Source organism: Diceros bicornis, chromosome 27 (genome assembly GCF_020826845.1).
Source record: "Diceros bicornis minor isolate mBicDic1 chromosome 27, mDicBic1.mat.cur, whole genome shotgun sequence".
Lineage (NCBI taxonomy): Eukaryota > Metazoa > Chordata > Mammalia > Perissodactyla > Rhinocerotidae > Diceros > Diceros bicornis.
The window spans coordinates 4,513,540-4,532,915 of NC_080766.1; the positions used below are offsets into that span (position 1 = coordinate 4,513,540).

General features: G+C 38.5%; 1 protein-coding gene across 2 annotated transcripts in view; it reads right to left on the reverse strand.

Annotated features, from left to right (window-relative positions):
* The window catches only part of EPHA3 (EPH receptor A3), a 355,543-nt gene that overhangs the window by 259,640 nt on the left and 76,527 nt on the right, over nucleotides 1–19,376 (reverse strand). The window lies entirely within an intron of this gene.

Here is a 19,376-nt window from a genome sequence, read left to right on the forward strand (position 1 = left end):
ATGAACAGCACTCACTAGACATCAGAGATGAGACTACATGGAGATTTTCATAATTTGATGTAAAATATTATTTTAATTATGGAGGTCTCGTTGTAGTTTAACATTTTCCTCTCAAGGTTAATTTGGCAAGCTATCACAAGTCCGTGAATGCAGAGGTATAAATTGCAAGAAGATAATGCAAACAGCACCAGCATGCTTTGTACATAAAAGGTTGCAGAGAGCAATTATCACTTCATTAATTTGTAATGAAGACCAAATTGCCTGTAAGTAATGGTGGCTTGCCATCTCAGACCACTTGCAAAAAACAGCAAGTCTCTAACTCTAGCGTTTGCTGAAGACTAAAGACAGTAGAAATAAAATCCCTAAATGAACATTTTCTCAACAGCAGCAGCAACAGAAACCATTAATGAAAGCTGTTGTAAAATTTACAGGTTATAAATTTAAAGAATGCCCATATTTACCCTATCTTCCTACTCCAAGAGCTAATGTGTAATGTCCATAAATTATTAGAGATACTATATTGCCATAGTAATTGTTCCAAAACATAGTAATTGTTTCCCACCTGGAAAAACAAAATGGATAATGTATAAAATTGGTGACATACAGAATTGAGTGGTACAAACCATCCCCATTTGCTACTGGGAAATCTATTCCCAGTAGCAAAACCAGTGAACCTCCTCATTGTCAAAAGATAGTGTGGGATATGAAGGAGATTCTTAATTTATATTTTCTAGATAGCAGAGTTCCTTGTTGCTGAGTCAAACGTGTATTTTCTGGGAAATCATATCTTTTTAATAATTAATCAGCATTTAACCTAATAACTATCATTCTGATAAGCTTCAATTATCATAATTAAGGATTTATATTCATTGTTGATATTAATTACTCTCAGATACATTTTTAGCTATTTGTTAAAAGGGAGTGAGGAGGAAAATGTTTACATTTTCTTCAAGAAAGGGAGAATCTGCAATACATTTAGTGCATAGGCTAACATGATTTCAGAAATATTAAGTGAGAAAAAATAACTTTATGATTTACCTTATAAGACTTAAAACCAGTTTTTTAGAAATTTGCAGATGGCAATTAAAAGAAAATGATCACCAGTATTCTTATGTTTACAATGTTACATTTGCATTTCAATGGTTAATAAGAAACACATGGTTCTGTACTTTACATCATACTAATGATGATTAATCTTGCACTTAATAATTGTAAGTGATATTAAGTTGGTTATGTTATTCTTTCTCCACTCATGTTTCTTACTTCCATGTTTCTTTCCCTTTGCGCACATCCATAGCCCTCTCAAAGTTCCGTGTTCATCCGTGGAACATTTATCACACATCAACATTCTAACCACGGAGATCACATTGCTTACCGTTAAGGATGTCACTGCCAAGTGTCAGGCACAGAAATATCTACAAAAATCAGTATGTTTCCCTTTATTCATATATAGTTTTTCTTAGCCCATTCTAGTCCCAAAAGTACACACACACACACACACACACACACACAGATATATGTTTTTAATAGTATTACATAAAAATACAGAATAAAATAAAACAGTTGAGAAAAATGAGGAATAGAATTGTTTGGTTTTGGGGTTTTTGTTACTATTGCTGTTGATTTTTGGTCAAATCAGAGAATTACATTTGTAACCAGGGATCTAGGAGAGAGAAGATGAAGATTTGATGCTGGAAATCCAGCATCAGCAACAAGATATGGTCCAGGGTCTAAGGCTAGAAATGCCTGGAAGGGGAATGGCTGGGATGGTATGGTCAGTAATCTTAATAATAATGACTACTATCCATTCCCCCACCCACTTTTAACCCCTAAGTGTTCAGCAGAAATTTGATAACGGTAAGAGAACTGCCTTATTGAATACAGGGGGGACAACATCTCATTTTCGGTAAAACATACTGAAAAGAACTGCAAACCAGGAAAGGGGTTAAAGGACCAGAGATTATTAATGAGGAAAGTCAACAAAGGATTTCGGAGCGTGAGAGGAAGAGTTAGGACCAGGATGATGTAAGATCCCTGTCAGAATTCTCAGGAATACTGGGCAGGCCATGATACTTTCGGCACTTACAACAAGACGCAGCCACTACAGGCATTGTCTTCAGAAAGCTGGAGGGTGTGGGGATCCCTGGGACCCTACAGCCCCTACCTTGGACTCTGTCTTTCTCCAGCACCTCACACTCACAAACGCTTCCCCCTCCTTCTTAGTACTCCTCAGCTCCTCTAGACTGAGCCGAGGACTAGTGCTGCCTGGGCTGCAGCATTCCAGGGCTTCAGCTGCAGTTCCTCTCCTGCGGGCTGGGAGTCAGTGACGCTACACTGAGATCTCAGCGCTGTGGCCACATCTTTGCACCTGTGCACAAATGTCCCATATTTCTGACCACAGTCTGTCTAATTCCCTTACATCAGTGGTTCTTATTCCTGGTTAAACTTTAACCAGAGAGTTTTTTAAAAATACTGCTTCATGGATGCCTATCCAAACTAATTATTTGTTTTCAAATTGCCTCTGGTTGAGAACCAATGCTATATGTCCCCTGGCCTACTGAATTATTAATTTCTGATCTTGACTTGACCTGACAGCATACTCCAATATCAGCTTCCAAGACTTTTGAATCTGCTCAGAAACTATATCTAAAGTTCTAGACAGCCCTGCCCCTGTCTCTATAGAATGGCCTTTTGCTCAGCCTTCATCCCATGTTTTTTGATGCCAGATTTGCCACGGCCCAGACATGGCTTATGTAGAAGCTCACCTGAATAGCCTCGACTTCTACCTCCCACAAAGATTTGTAAGATATTATTATAACAAACAAAGTAAATCTAATTAGAGTTTTCTTCTATTTCACATCTGGTGGTAAATGCAAAATGTGTGCATTACAAAAAGATGTAAACAGAGTGTATGGGAAGGTTACCTTCATTACATATTCCTCCTGGTATGAATGCAAGACAACCAGCTTTAGAAATGCACTATCTTTATAGTTTGGTAGTTTCCTACTGTGATTTTCTGTGGTGATTTGTCATGTTTTTATTTTTTGTGAGGAAGATCAGCCCTAAGCTAACATCTGCCAATCCTCCTCTTTTCGCTGAGGAAGACTGGCCCTGGGCTAACATCTGTGCTCATCTTCCTGTACTTTTATATGAGACACCGCCACAGCATGGCTTGACAAGCAGTGCATTGGTGCGCGCCTGGGATCCAAACCCACGAACCCCAGGCCACCACAGTGGAGCATGCGCACTTAACCACTACGCCACCGGGCCGGCCCGATTTGTGATTTTTTAAGATCCCTCTATAATAGCAGTTTTGTTCAATTCTACATGCATTTATTAAATATTCCATATGCAAAGCCTCTGTTAGAAAGTGAGGATAGTAAAAAGATAAGTAGAGTGTTATTTGTGTTATTCAGAAGTTGATGCTGGAGGAGCGGCATGAGTGTCCCACAGGCAGATGATGATATGTTCTCCGTTTGAGGTCCTGCAAGGAGCTGGGCAGAAAGGAAGTGTCACCACCAGAAGGAGAGTTCTGGGAAAGCATTAAGGAAGAAGAAATGGAAGGGCAGGGTGGCCAGAACTTCTACAAGTGGGAATAGCGGGGCAGACAGAGGGAGAAAACGTGTGAGCAAACAGGAAGCTGTGTGAGGACAAACCTGTCAAAGGAACTGGGTTTCAGTGTGGCAGAACACAGGGTGCTAAGCAGCAGGTACGTGGGCAGCGACTTAGAACAGAAAGGCCTAGGCCAATGTGGGCAACATCAACTGACATGTCTCTACTTCATTGGCTACAGTGAGGGACTGCTGAAGAGAGGCATGTGGTCAGCTCTGGACTGGGAGTTAGTTCTCCAAAGAAAAGAAAAGAGGAGGGTTTCAGAAAAACCCCTGCAAAGATCCAGAATACAGGTCTTAACATGACCTCTGTTAATGAATGTACACTGAACATTTCCCAAAAGATGATAATGAGATGTAACTTTTTCTTATTAATGAATAGAGGATACACCTACACGTGCAGAGAGTGGCAGCTCACTAACTTAGAATTTTTTGGACTACTAAAACATAATTCAGAAAGATTCCTGTTTGTACTGAAAGCTTGCAAGTATCAACGGAAAAAAATATCAAGGTACATGTATGTAAATAAATGCTTTTCTTTAATTTTTCTCTTCTGAAACAGTGTTCTCATTAGACTCTATATATCTCCTATCAAGAATATTCAATTTATATTTATTGAATAACTACTATGTGCCAAGCTCTATATCGATAATGCAGTAATGAAGGAGATAAACAAGGTATCTGTTGTTAAGGAACAAAGTGTCCCTTTGTTATATCCATTGTTATTTTATAAAGACATACTCATTTATTTCTTTATTATTCTTTCTCCCCTACATGGTCTCTGGTTTTGCTCATCTTCCCTCCCAAACTTCTAGCCCAGTGCCTAAAACCAACTACCCTACAGAGATGTACTAAAATTAAATCTCTTGTGATGTACCAAATATTAAAATTACACAACCAACAAAGCACAGAAGTGTGCTTTTGCGTACATAAGGCATTGAATTTTAAAAATGAATACTCTGGAGAGTTATGTGTCAGAGAGCGGATATAACTACGCAAAGATCCATTCCATGTTTATAAGTATTTTGTACTCTTTTTTTTAAAAGAAGAGGGAAGGGGGCCGGCCCCATGGCGTAGCGGTTAGGTGCACGCGCTCCGCTGCTGTTGGCCCAGGTTCAGATCCCGGGCGCGCACCGATACACTGTTTGTCAGGCCACGCTGTGGCGGTGTCCCATATAAAGTGGAGGAAGACAGGCGTGGATGTTAGCCCAGGGCCAGTCTTCCTCAGCAGAAAGAGGAAGACTGGCATGGTTGTTAGTCAGAGCTGATCTTCCTCATAAAAAAAATAAATAAATAAAATAAAAGAAGGAGGAAATAAATTTCTAGAAACTATGTGTCAGTAAATTTATGATACAACTTTTTGGAACAGATGGTGAAATTTTTTGGAAGATGAAGAAAAGAATCTTAAAGTCTAAGAGATGGTGAGATGGCAATGGAAAAACTTACAAAAGTGATGCAAAATGCTTAACGAACAACCAAAAATGTGAATATCTAGTCAGAGGAACTGACTTGCAACCGATATGATATGCTAAAATATAAAATATGCCCTATGGGGAAACCATATCTAAATTCACCATTGTCAAAAGTTTTCAATTAAATCTGTTAATTTGTATTTATTTTTCCTGTGAGGGGAAGAATGTCAACATTCTTTAATGGAAAGATAGGAAGAGTATAATTTGCGTTATAGAGGTTTGATTTTAATAGTGAAATATTTCTATTTATAATGCAAAAGAGACTTATAATTATAAAAATGTTACTTTAAAAACTATAACCATGAAGTATATCATTATCTGCAAATTACCTCAGCAAAGAGGAGCTCAATATGATTCAAATATCATCTAATAAACCATTTATCTATCACGTAAAAGTTGCAAAAATAAACATCGTTTAGTTTATTAGAGATTTTTCTCACTCTGTCTCCCTGTTCATACATAGCCAAATAACTTTACTTTTTATAGAATAAATTTCCCTTAAATATTAGGAGTAGGACAATGAGACTATCATGTTTCCAACTCTTGGAAAAATGTTCAATATGAAATTGCCCAATAAAAAAGGTAATTTTAGAATTCAGTGTAACTGCTTGAAAATAATGGGGGAAATTCCATGCAATTGGCTTAACTTGCCTGGACTGAGAATTGCGCGAAGATGGACATTTACAGAATTATTACAAACGAGCAGCTACTTAGAAATTAATGCATAGCAGTGACAGCAGAACTCTTCACGCCAGTGGTGAGGGTCATGTAATTTCCTGCTATGATAATGGGTCACAGCCACAGTAATTCATAGCAATTTACGACATACCTGTGGAGCACTCACAGTGACAGAAATGAAATTAACTCATGTCACTGTGGAACATATGCTCAGTTTTACAAATCTTCAGATAACTAAGTTTATTTTTTAACACAATAAGTGTAATTCTTGAGAGCATTTCCCTGAAATGTAAGCTGCTTACAGCAAAAATTTTAAAGCTACAGAGACTTCTGCTGTTCTTCCCATGAGAGTAGCAACCCTGCTTCCTAGGGACATTTTAAATCCTTTGTTCACTGAGCATCCTAGGCAGCCCAGGTTAACGGCCTAGAGACATACAGAGCCTGGGTTTGAAACCTGGCTCTGCTATCTAATAATAGGAGACTTAATGCACTATGATTTAATTTACACATCTGTAAAATGCAGAAAATAATACAAAACTCTTTCTAGAGATATTGTGAGCAAAAGTAGATTATCCACTTAAAATAGCTGTAACACTGTGTGGCACCTGGGAAACAGTAAATGAATGTTATTATTATTTTGCTAAAGCTAAGTTAACCAAAATTGTCATTGGAATACACAGATATTTTTTCCTTATTATAAGAGGAATATATTTTAAATTCAAGCTTTTCCTATTTCCTACTCTTTTTTAACTAGTCTAGTTTTTTCAAATTTATTTAAGGTCACCTCAATTTCTGACAAGTGTAGTTTGTTACATTGTTTTGAAATTCAATAAATATAATTAATGACAAAAGTTAGGTGAATATTGTACTGCTTCATATTTTTATTATAAATGAGTTTGCTGTCTTTTCTCTATGATAAATTTGCCATTTTATGTGGAGTAAAAGTTTTGCCAATAATATTCCATACTTTACCAGGTACTATGGTTCTGTAATTTTACTAGACATTTGACTTTACTTTCTTAAATAAAAAGCATGTAATCTATCTGTATAACTTATTAATAGACATATTCTATGGTTTAATAAAATAAAAATATGTACTATTATATGCTTTTACTCCACTCTGGGCAGTGTGTTCAACTTCAGCTATCTCTGGCCTAAAATGGAGATGATAGTCATATCTCTTTTATAGGATTGCTCGGTTGATTAACAGATGATATCGATAGTTAATAAGTGCTTTCATAGTCGTTGCTTTCTAAGTAAAACAAATATTTATTAAGCACTTACATGCTAGTTTTCTGGTACTACCATTCTGATAAAGATGAAGAAGTCATGGTTTCCCGCCCTGGAAAAGCTTACATTATAAGAATGGAAATATGCGTGTGCAAGTCTAATGTTGGACAGTCATTCATTCATTCAACAGAAATCCACTGTGGACCAGGCACTCTTCTCTACCCTGGAGACCCCCACTGCATGGAAAAAACAATAATAAAGTCATTAGCGTTTTCATGGGGCTTATGTTCTACTTGAGAGAAAACAAAGAGTAAGCAAACACACACGCACACACACACCATAGGTGAGGTAGTGATAATCATTACAAAGAAAAACAGAGATAAAAACAGGCTAAGGGGATAGAAGATCATATGTGGGTTGATGAAAATGATATTTTAGATGGAGTAACCAGGGATAAGTTCTCATTTTTGCAGACTCTGAATGAAGTGAGAAACCAGTTGAATATCTGTGGATACAGCCTCCCAGGCTGAGAGGTGAGAAAGCCCATGGGCGGTGAGCCTGAGGGTGCTCTTGGAATCAAGCCCCACAGCCAGGAGGCCACTGGGGCTGAGACAGAGTGATGCAGGTGCGAAGCGGTGAAACGTTAGATCAGACAGGCAGTCAGGTACAACAGCATTGTAGGCCATGTGAGGGACTTGGGCTTTTATTCTCAGACAAATGGGAGCTCAGTAAAGAGTTTGGCCAGAGAAGTGACATGATCTGATCATATATTTAAAAGGTCCGGGGCTGCTGTGTGGCAAATAAACATGAGGTGCAAAGGTCCAGGACGCGAGATCATTAGGAGGTTATTATAATAGTTTAGGTGACAGAAGACAGGATATTATTGGTGGAGGTAGGGAGAACAGATCAAATTCTGGAAATATTTTGGTAGTAGAGCCAAAGGACTTGATGATAGATTGGTGTGAGACATTAGAGAAGGGTGGAGAATGTGTCAAAGAGCGGCAACACCCATTTTGAGAACAGAGAAATAGAATAGCAGCCACGAGGTGGCATTTAAGCAAGAAATTTAAACATAAGTGGAATTTTGACTAGTGAAAGTAGATGATGGGGGAAAAAGAGAAAAAAGAACACCCAGGCAGACAAAGCAATAGGAAAAAAGGCATAAAAACACAAAAATACTGACTGTTTGGGTATCATGAAGCAGCTAAAGAGAGAGACGAAGCTAGTCTTTCCTTGATTAATTCGTCATGTATTTATCACGCCTGTTCTGCACAAGGGTCTCCATTAGGTGCTGAAATGATAGCAATGAACAAAATGGTCTGAAATCTCTCTCCTCAGGAGGCATACATCCTACTGGGAAAGACGGATTGAAAAAAACAAGATAAAGGGGGCCGGCCTGGCGGCGTAGCAGTTAAGTTAGCGCACTCAGCTTTGGTGGCCCGGGGTTCGCAGGTTCCTATCCCGGGCACAGACCTATGTACCGCTTGTCAAGCCATGCTGAGGCAGCATCCCATATAAAATAGAGGAAGATGGGCACGGATGTTAGCCCAGGGCCAATATTCCTCAGCAAAAAGAAGAGGATTGGCAACAGATGTTAGCTCAGGGCTAATCTTCCTCAAAAAAAAAAAAAAACACAAGATAAGTAAAGTTTGTGTTTTCTTACATAGTGGTATGTTTTAAGAGGAAGCAATAAGAGAGGCAAGGAGAGGGCACAATTGTATATGCTGGGAGGACGAGAAGATTTTAGAAAGAATGGCCCAGGAGAACCTCACCAGAAAGGTAATATTCAAACAAAGACATGAAAGGATGACTCTTGGCAGAGGAAGACTTCACTGGGAAGGTGACATGTGAGTAAACAGTATGGATATAGCAGGAAAGAACATGAAGGCAAAGGGAAAGCTATCAAAAGCCCCCCAGAGCATCTCTGGACTGAAGAGCCCCAAGGAATGGGGCGCCTCCAGTATGTCCTAGCAGAGGGAGGAAAGGGAGGAGCTGGAGGAGGTTAAATCCATCCTGGGGTCTGAGCAGAGGCTGACGAGATTCACCTTTTCATAGGATCACTCTGGTTGCTACAAGAACAGTAGAAAATTAGAGAAGGAGAGAGAGAAAGAGAAATATGGAAGAGAAACGGGAGCTGATGAAAGAAATGAAAATTTTATAAAAATTGCTCTTTCAAAGCATACATATTGAAATGTTTCCCACATCAAAATCGGTTTTTTGTGTGTGTGTGTGTGAGGAGATCAGCCTTGTGCGAACATCTGCCAATCCTCCTCTTTTTGCTGAGGAAGACTGGCCCTGGGCTACCATCTGTGCCCATCTTCCTCCACTTTATATGGGACCCCCGCCACAGCATGGCTTGCCAAGCGGTGCATCGGTGCGCGCCCGCAGCGGAGCGTGCGCACTTAACAGCGTGTGCCACGGGGCTGGCCCCCAAAATCGTTTTTTAAGTATGGGAAATACTGCTGGCAAAGGAGCCTTTACAGAGGTAGGAGTAGAACAAGGAGAAAGTGTCAGAGTTACCAGAAGGGAGAGAATGTCAAGAACTTTGTATTCACTGTGGAGAATACTTGAGAGTAAAAAGCATATGGTCTGAGAAGAATGAACTGGTAAGCAAAAGGATATCCATGACTATAATGAATATTTTTTTAGGTGGCAGAGGTTTTCTCAAAACTTGAAGGAACTAGGGAGGGAATAGCAGAGAAGAAGCTGAGGCAGTAATTGCAGGTATTTTTTTTAAACAATTTTATTATTGAACAGAAAAGATTCCGTGGATTCTATTGGGACAGAGCCTGGGATAAGGACTTTACCACATAAAGGGACCTTGCAACTTGTTTCACAGATGAAGAAATTGACCTCTAGAGAGAGAGATAACAGTGTCCAATGTCACAATGCTCACCAGGTCTGAATCTCAGTCCTGCTCGTGCTAATATACCATACTGTCTCTGCCAAACAGTAAGGAATAATTTTAAAGTCAATTTGCTAGAACTCTGCTCCACTAGTAATCCATATGAAATTTTAACTGGAAATTCCCTTCAGTTATAGGCAAAGATTAATGGGTTTGAAACAAATGCTATACTTTTAGAAATATCTTATTGAAGTCACATTCTATAAACACATCATTTATGTATTTTATAGTGTGTTTTAACATGTTTTTGAAACACCAGTATTTTTTAAAGAAAAGCTACATTTTTGGAAGAGTAGTTGAGAACAGACTTAACCTTATTTCAATCCTGACCTCAAGACAATTGTAAACAAAAGTGGCAAACACTCCACTAGAAAAATTATTATATGCTCATAAATTTCTATAATATATAGTATATTCAGTTTCATAGCACAAAATGAATGAGATTAGAAGCAAAAAACACTAAATAAATTGGGATCTTAAATAATCACATGTTCAGGATTAGAAATAAGTATAATACATGGAATGTTCATAAAATTCTAGGGATGAATGAAAATTTAAACATTTTGAGCATGGAAAATGGTTCAATATTGTTAACATTTAGATAGCAAGCAAACATACTGCAAGAAACTTGAAAAGCTAAATAGTATGTATTCAGAATATTATTTTGTATATTAAAATTTTTCAAAGAAAAAGTAATTGAACCATTATCAAAATGATTGAGAACAGAGAAAATTTTTCTGATAAATTAAAAAATAAGTTTATCAAATTATAACAATTGATCCAATAGTAATATAAGGATGCTATCCATTGGGGGAACAGTTATTAATTATTATCAGAGCAATTTTGAACTTCAAAAACAAAAACTGAATCCCCAAATCATGGCCAACTATAGAAGTTACAGAGTTCTTGTTTTCTTTGTTCACAGTTTGACCATTTATTTGTGTGTGGTATCTCAAATGTCTTGTAAATGGCCCACATAAAGAGAATGTATTCAACAGGATATATTATTTTGTGGTCTCAAATGTTACATTAATATAAACCATAACTTTATGCTATTACACCTCTACCTATTATTCAAATAAATTTTTGCTTAACTTTCTACAAAAGGTTTCAGCGACTATTCACAGATAAATCCAAAGCTTAGGTATAAATAACAGATGTGCTAAAATATATTTCTTTAAAAATAACTTCTCTAAATTTAGCTTCAAATTTTATACCTTTTGATCAGTGTCTACACTCCTGACCGAGTCAGGATAAAACGGGTATTTTTATAGCAGTTGTTGGTGCTGGATTAGCAGCAGGATGGCTCCTGCTATGATTTTCCTAATATCACAGACCTCCAGAACCCTTCAGCATCCAGAGCTAGAGGGCACCTAAGATGGTCACATGCACCAGTTTACAGTAAGTCTGCTGGAAAGAAAATATTCTAGTGGCATATTCCAGTCAACTTTATATTCTGGTTATTGGAGAACTAATTCCTAAATCCCACAACCATTGGGTTGTTATAAATACTATTTAGTATTTATTTCAACCCTGTTATACATATATATGTATTATATATGATATATAATATATACACTACTTTATGATATATATGTGGTGATTTTATATTGTAGTATATTTTACACTTATTGGTATTCATTATCATTGTTTCTGCTTTAAAATCTTAACCTTGTTAATTTGAAGACAAACCTTTATTCCTATAACCCTGGATCCAAGAGGGACAGAGTACATTATTTTCAATATCAACAATCATCCACTGGTCTGTAGGTGTTGAGTGTAAATTAATGAACACTGTGGAGTGTGGTGTGGATTCTAGAACAAAATGCCTAGGATTCTCCTCTTGGATTTCAGTGTTTGATCACAGGCTTGCCTAGTCCCCAACACTATCATGCACTGAATGCTTTTTATTGGCCAGACACTTTTCTAAGTTCTTGATACGTGTAATCTAATATAATCCTCATAACGAAACTACAGGGTAAAAGATTAATATCTCCTTCCCATGGATGAGGAGGACACTGAGCTACTAAAGATAAAGAAGATCTATCGTCATACACCAGGAAGGGACAGAGAGGAGGTCCTCATACCCCGGGAATGGACAGGGAGGAGGTCATCATACACCAGGAAGGGACAGGGAGCAGGTCATCATACACCAGAAAGGGACAGGGAGGAGGTCGTCATACACCAGGAAGGGACAGGGAGGAGATCGTCATACACCAGGAAGGGACAGAGGAGGTCATCATACACCAGGAAGGGACAGGGAGGAGGTCTTTATACACAAGGAAGGGACAGAGGAGGTCATCATACACCAGGAAGGGACAGGGAGGAGGTCTTTATACACAAGGAAGGGACAGAGGAGGTCATCATACACCAGGAAGGGACAGAGGAGGTCATCATACACCAGGAAGGGACAGGGAGGAGGTCGTCATACACCAGGAAGGGACAGAGCAGGTCATCATACACCAGGAAGGGACAGGGAGGAGATCGTCATACACCAGGAAGGGACAGAGGAGGTCATCATACACCAGGAAGGGACAGGGAGGAGGTCTTTATACACAAGGAAGGGACAGAGGAGGTCATCATACACCACAAAGGGACAGAGGAGGTCGTCATAACACAAGGAAGAGACAGAGGTTGTCATACACCAGGAAAGGACAGAGGAGGTTGTCATAACACAAGGAAGAGACAGAGGAGGTTGTCATATACCAGGAAGGGACAGAGGAGGTCGTCATACACCAGGAAGGGACAGAGGAGGTCGTCATAACACAAGGAAGAGACAGAGGAGGTCGTCATACACCAGGAAGGGACAGAGAGGAGGTCGTCATAACACAAGGAAGAGACAGAGGAGGTCGTCATACACCAGGAAGGGACAGAGGAGATCGTCATATACCAGGAAGGGACAGAGGAGGTCGTCATACACCAGGAAGGGACAGAGGAGGTCGTCATAACACACGGAAGAGACAGAGCAGGTCATCATACACCAGGAAGGGACAGCGAGGAGGTCGTCATAACACAAGGAAGAGACAGAGGAGGTCATCATACACCAGGAAGGGACAGAGGAGGTCGTCATACACCAGGAAGGGACAGAAGAGGTCGTCATACACCAGGAAGGGACAGGAAGTTCTGAGCTCAAGCCCCCAGTGCACAGACTGGGCTCTTAGTCATGTTTCTCTGTGGAGCATGTTTTTTTGCTTACCTTATTTTTCCTTCTGTTTTTTATTATTACTATTTTAGAGGGCCAGTTCCAAAAGACAGTTCTGTGCCACTCCTCCACTCACACAGGAATCAAAATCCCCCTTTTCTCTGCTCCGCTGCTTCCTGTGCCCCCTCATTGAGCTACCCCTGACATCTAAGTCCCCACTCATCAGGCAGCGTGTCTGTTAGACTGTTTTCCTCCCGCTTGGACTCAGTCACTGGTCACCAGCTGTACACTTCCATCACCTCCTCAATAGTCCTACTAGGGCAGCTATTACCTCAGTCTGCACTGATGTGCTTAAATACTTTTCTCTAAAGAGGTCACACTTTCCTTAAAGGTAAATTTACGTGATCTTTAAACACTATCACTTTTCTGTGTAGCAGAGAATCTAGCAGAGTGCTCAAAAGTTGCTATCCTTGCAGGGGCAGAATGTGGAAAGGTACCAGGCTCAGGGGACTATGGTAAGCTAGAGAGTACATTGATGGTTTGAAGAAATTCCAATTTAACTTTACATAAACACTGCGGCCAAAATTTGCCCATACATTTCTGTCTCCTAATGTATCACAATATCTACCAGGGGTCATCCAATAAATATTTGTTCAACAAATGAAAGAAGAATATTATATTTTAATTTTTCCAGTAAAAATAACAAAATGAAATAGTAACCATTTAACCATGTGTTATGGGCTGAATTGTCCCCCCCAAATTCATATGTTGAAGTGCTAATCCCCATATCTCAGAACATAAGCATATTTGGAGATAGGGTCTTTAAAGAGATAATCAAATTAAAATGAAGTCTTTAGGGTAAGCCCTCATCCTATATAACTGAGGTCCTTATACAAAGAGGAAATCTGGACACAGACACGTACAGAGGGAAGACTCTGAACACACAGGGAGAAGACGGCCATCAAGTCGAGGAGAGAGGCCTGGACAGACCCTTCCCTTGGTCCTCAGAAGGAGCCAACCCTGCTGACACCTTGACCTTGCACATCTAGCCTTCAAGAAACTCAAGTTCTCCTGTTTAAGCCCCTCAGTCTGTGGTACTTCACCACAGCAGCCCTAGCAAAGAATAAACCATGTGATCACATTTAGGTAAAATTTACAAAAATTTTACCTAATTATAAAATTATACTTACAGATGCCCAACTAATTGGTTGATTTATTATATTCTCCAAAATACCTGGTTCACCATTTTTCATAGATGTGCTTGGCAAACAAAGAATTTTGAAGAGAGCTATAAAAAGAATTTAAGGCCTTTTGTTATAATTGGACCAGTCCATAAATATTAAATGTTTCTTTATCAGCTTCTCCTAGCACATGTCAGAAAGACGAGTAAAGTGAAGTATGACCCGATTTCAATAAGATATATAAAATATATCAAAGAGGAGGTACAGCCTCTAGGTTAAGCAGTCATGAAACAGTTAAGCGGTAAAGCCTTGCACTGCTGCAGATGGAGGAGTTTAATAGTGTTGCACAGGAAGCGTCTCAGAGTCCAAGTTTCTGCACAATGAGAGACCTGTTTTCAGCTAAGACCTAATGTAGAAATTATGCCTCCAAATATAAGTAGCTGAGTTTAAAATTTGTTTTCCATTATTACATCTAGGTAGAAAATAGCAGGACTACTGCACAAAGGAAAACATATATTAATAACAAATTGTAGAGCATATTAGACAAAATTAATGTCTTCTCACTAATTCCATTGCTAAAAATAGAGTACTTACAGTGATTTTTAAAAAGAGTAGCTGATGTGGAGAAACTACTGCAAATGAAAGCAAGGGTTCTTTTTGGGAATAAAAGCAATTGTATCAGGGCAGGTTGATATGGGGCAATGCACAACCCTAATATCTTCTGGAAACCAGCACTTTTCAAGAAGAGAAATGTGATTCAGAATAGAGCTAGGTTTATTAGTATAGTTTTCAATACTATACTTGGAATGAAGGATTGGACATTAATACTAATGCAATGAAAGCTTAGATGTTAATACTAGAATCCCACTTTTATATCAGTTTATATCAGTAAATGGTATACTTCTCATTTCATAATGTAGGATCAATCCTTCTCATTTAGTCCTCTTCATATTCTTGCAAAAGACTCAAATTTATTCCCTTCAGAAATTTTTATAAACATTTTCTAAGCAGATTGGAATCCATTTAACTACTACCCTCGAGGCACAAGCATCTGGTCTAGGAACATGAAAGAAGCATTCATTACACTCTTACCTCCGATCCACTCACAAGTGTTTACTGAGGGCCTATTAGGAACCAGAGACTATTCAAGACTGGGTATAGAACCCGTGAACAAAACAAACAGCTGAGTCTCAAGTTCCATGGAACTTACTTTCTAGGGGGAAAAAGACAGAGACTGAAAAATGAAAGAGGGTGAAGGGACAGTGGTCCTGATAAACTGTTATAGGCAGAGGTCTGAGAGATGTGAGGAAAGACACTATGTATCAAGATGGAGATTAACTGCAGGAGGAGCAGGTTTGGGGAGGGGATATGAAGGTATTCTGGATATATTCATTATAAACACCTATTAAACATCCACCGAAGATGGCAACAAGCCCTTGTGCTCAAGAGTCTGGAATTCAGAAGCACAATGAAGATAGAGATACAATGTAGGGTTTGTCAATATATAGACGGTGAGATTGGCTAGAAAATAACTGTAGAGAGAAGAGACGAGATTTGAAGAGTGAGAGTTCTTCATTTCTTAGAAATCAAGAATATTGGGAGAATCTAGCAAAAGAGCCTAAAAAAGAAGTGACCAGTAAAGCAAGAGAACTACAAAAATTGTGCTCCAACACCAAATGATGAACAAGTTTCTAGAAGGAGAAGATAAATTAATGATAAGGTTTGTCAAATGCTCCTACTAGAGGAGAAAGGTGTGGGCTGAGGATTGAGCCATGCACTTGGCCACACGGATGTCACTGGGGTGCCCATTATGGCCCGGGATGTCAGCTGACTTACTCCCGTCTGGATGTGCTCCATCTAACTGTTTCTTCAACCACACGTCACTGAGGCAATACTGTGTAGGGATACTAAAAGGGTAACTATGAAAAAGAATGAATCTATTTTCATAATGCAAAATATTAAATCAAATGAAAACAAAGGCCACATATTAGATAGCTTTTTTTTAATTATTAGAATAAAGTAAATCGTTTTATATTGCCCATTAAAATTCTGTATCTCTTCAGATTGCTTGCCTTTTTTTAGGATATGGTAATTATATAATTTAAAATTGTCAAAAGAGATTGAGGTGTTAAGAGATTTTTTGTGTTAATTAATGTTAGAAAATAAATCTATTATACAAGCTGAAAGAGTTGTCATATTGCATTCCTCAACCCAAACCACGGAGTGACGCCACAGAGCTACGTCAGGGCCACTTATGTCAGATAAGCCCTACAGTGACGAGGCTACTGCCCAAGGTAGGCTTTTCATGCACATGCGCGCACACACACACGATATACTTCACTAAATATTTTCTATGACATTCACCAAGTAACTTTAGAAAGCCACACAATCAAAACAAGGGAATATTTTTAGAATTGTACTGCTATTATAAGTCCAGATTCATCATTTAATTTAAATTATCATTTACTTCATATTTACTATTTTTCTAAACGATCAAGTCACTTTACAAACATGTATCTGCATCTCTTATTCAATGTAATCATATTACATATTTTCATTTTTAAAACATTAATTTAATGTAATAACACGACAAATGACTTTTATATACTAATTCAAAAAAGGTAGGGTATGCACGTGAAAATATTAATGAAAATAAAAATAAAAGTGTATAGTACCCTGAAAGATCACCATATAAAGTGAGAATCTAAATTGTACACTATTAAGTTCAATACACTTTTATGATTCATATAAATCTCAGAAAAGAACTTTAATTTTATTAGCAGAGGAAAAATAAACAAAGCAGCAATCATTTTGCATGGCATAACTCAGGGCTCTACAAAATGGGCCCAGAGAAAATTAAAGACTAAAAACACAGCTCAGGTAACAAAAAAAATTCAACCAATTCAACACACAGGTGCATAACGTATCATTTTCTTGGCTTAACAAGTCTTTGAAATGTTATATTTCTACACAATGGAATTTCCTATATTTCACAAGATGTTTTTCTGTTGTCATTTACCTACACACTGAACGTGCTGTGGAACTGGTCTGTGAGCAGGCCCAAGCTGGCTGTGCTCAAAATGGCACTTATCCAGGTCTCAACTGTCTTACTTATATACATGGACTTCTGCCAGCTGTTTAATGTTTAGGGCTAATAAATGTAATCGGCAGTACTACACAAGCACAACTAACAAAATATCAGAAAATACTTCTCAATGTGAAGTTTGACTTCTTATTTCACATAACTGGATTTGTGACAGTGGAAAATGAGTTTAAGTAGTTTTTCTTTTGAAATAATAAAAAAAAAGTAAAAGAAAAAATGTAAACGAAGCTGTAGGTGAGTTGTAAGCTTACCATCTGGTCTATATTTTACTAAACCAGGGCATATATTGATAGGTAAACCTTCTACCATTATACGGATGAACAAAGGTATTCAGACAGGTCCCTGGGCCTCTCAGACAAGGTCAAGGTTATTAGGCCCTTGAGGAAGTCACAATCTAGTGTCAAGATAGATTAATATTTCATGATAATCCCGTGAGGTTTTACCAAGAGAGGTTTACATGAAAAGTAAGATGAAGCCACTAACTGTGCTAATCAGAAAAATAATATTGTGATTTAGGTTTTCATTTCTAGGAACAAACAGTAAACATAAACATCTTGATGAAAGAAAGAGAGGAAGGAAGGAAGGAAGGAAATGGGGGGGGGAAGGAAAGAAGGAAGGGAGGAAAAAGGAAAGAAGGGAGGAAGAAGGAAGGGAAACAGGCCTTTCTTGCTAACAAAATAGGCAGCATTTTTATATGCTTTAAATTTGACTGACAAGAAAGTGATCTTCCTCCCAAAATACTAAAAGACAACAGAAATTCCACTCAGTCATTATTTCATCTAAATCAGGCTGAATCACCCTGAAAATGATCGCATCCCTGGAAGTGATAGTATACTAAACCTGAACCATCATCTCCATAATAGTGTGAATATGTGAACCCAGAATAGTGCACAGGGCAGAAGGGCTGTGTGGAGATTGTGAGGACCCCCATGAAGTGAAAAACGAGACAGTATAACTGGAGAAACTCAACACATTCAACAAATCGCACCTGCTCCACATTTTTGCCAAATTTTAGCCCTAGAGAAGACATAAAAGACATAGTCCTTTAGCCAATAGTGAAATCCTGGGGCATGGTGAGGGTGACGAGAAACTGGACAGTTGAGAGACCTGAGTTCTAGTTCTGCTGCCAGCAATGTCTGTGTGACATTTGGTAATTACTTAACTACTCTGAAGTCTCTATTTTCTCAACTACTAAATATACATCAACCGTCAGTCCCTTTCTGTGTAATCAGCTGTTAAATGCCCAATTCACGCGCAGCTAGTGCTGGACTCCCATCTGGCAGATCCACATGTAGCTACCGGACAACAAGGTCACTAAACTTTTAGTGTTTTTTGTTAAATTTTTTAATTTCCAAAATCTAAAAAGATGCTCGATATATGTAAAAGAAAAATATAAACATAAAGAAGTTTTTTTCAGAGGAAAAGCTAGAACTTTGCTGAATTTCATTGTAATTAAATTGCTGACAGTTTTTACTTTGAATTACATATCAGGACAGAACGATGTTTCTACGTTCAGGTTCTGTACCACCCCCTGATTATAGGCGCACAACACACACAGTCACACTCTGTCTTCACAGCACACACACGCAGACCAAGCACAGAGCTCACATCAGAAGAATAAACTAGAAACGGGAAAAAGCAGACCATAGACTGGCTCTTCCATGTGAGACATACAGATATCAAGGACAAACTTTCTAAACTGGAGACACCAAACTCCCCACTGGCCGTGGACGCGAGATTCGAGAGCACGTGGGTGATTGACTCCTGGGAGCGGCAGTTCCTCCCTTGATTTCCTAACATCACTGCTGCTTTCCCTTTTCCCAAGAGCCCTATCTTCCTACCTGGCTCCCCACCATAATCTTGCTACAAAACACTCAGCCTTATTAGAAAAGCAGGGGAAAAACTATTCCATTTTCAAGAGTTTCGTCTCATTTTGTTTTAGCAACCACAAGGGATACGAGGAATTCTGGCACGAAAAAATTTGAGTGCTGTGAGTACAGTATCTTTCATTGATTTATTTAAAGAGCTTTTCAGCATGTGTTTATATTTTGGAT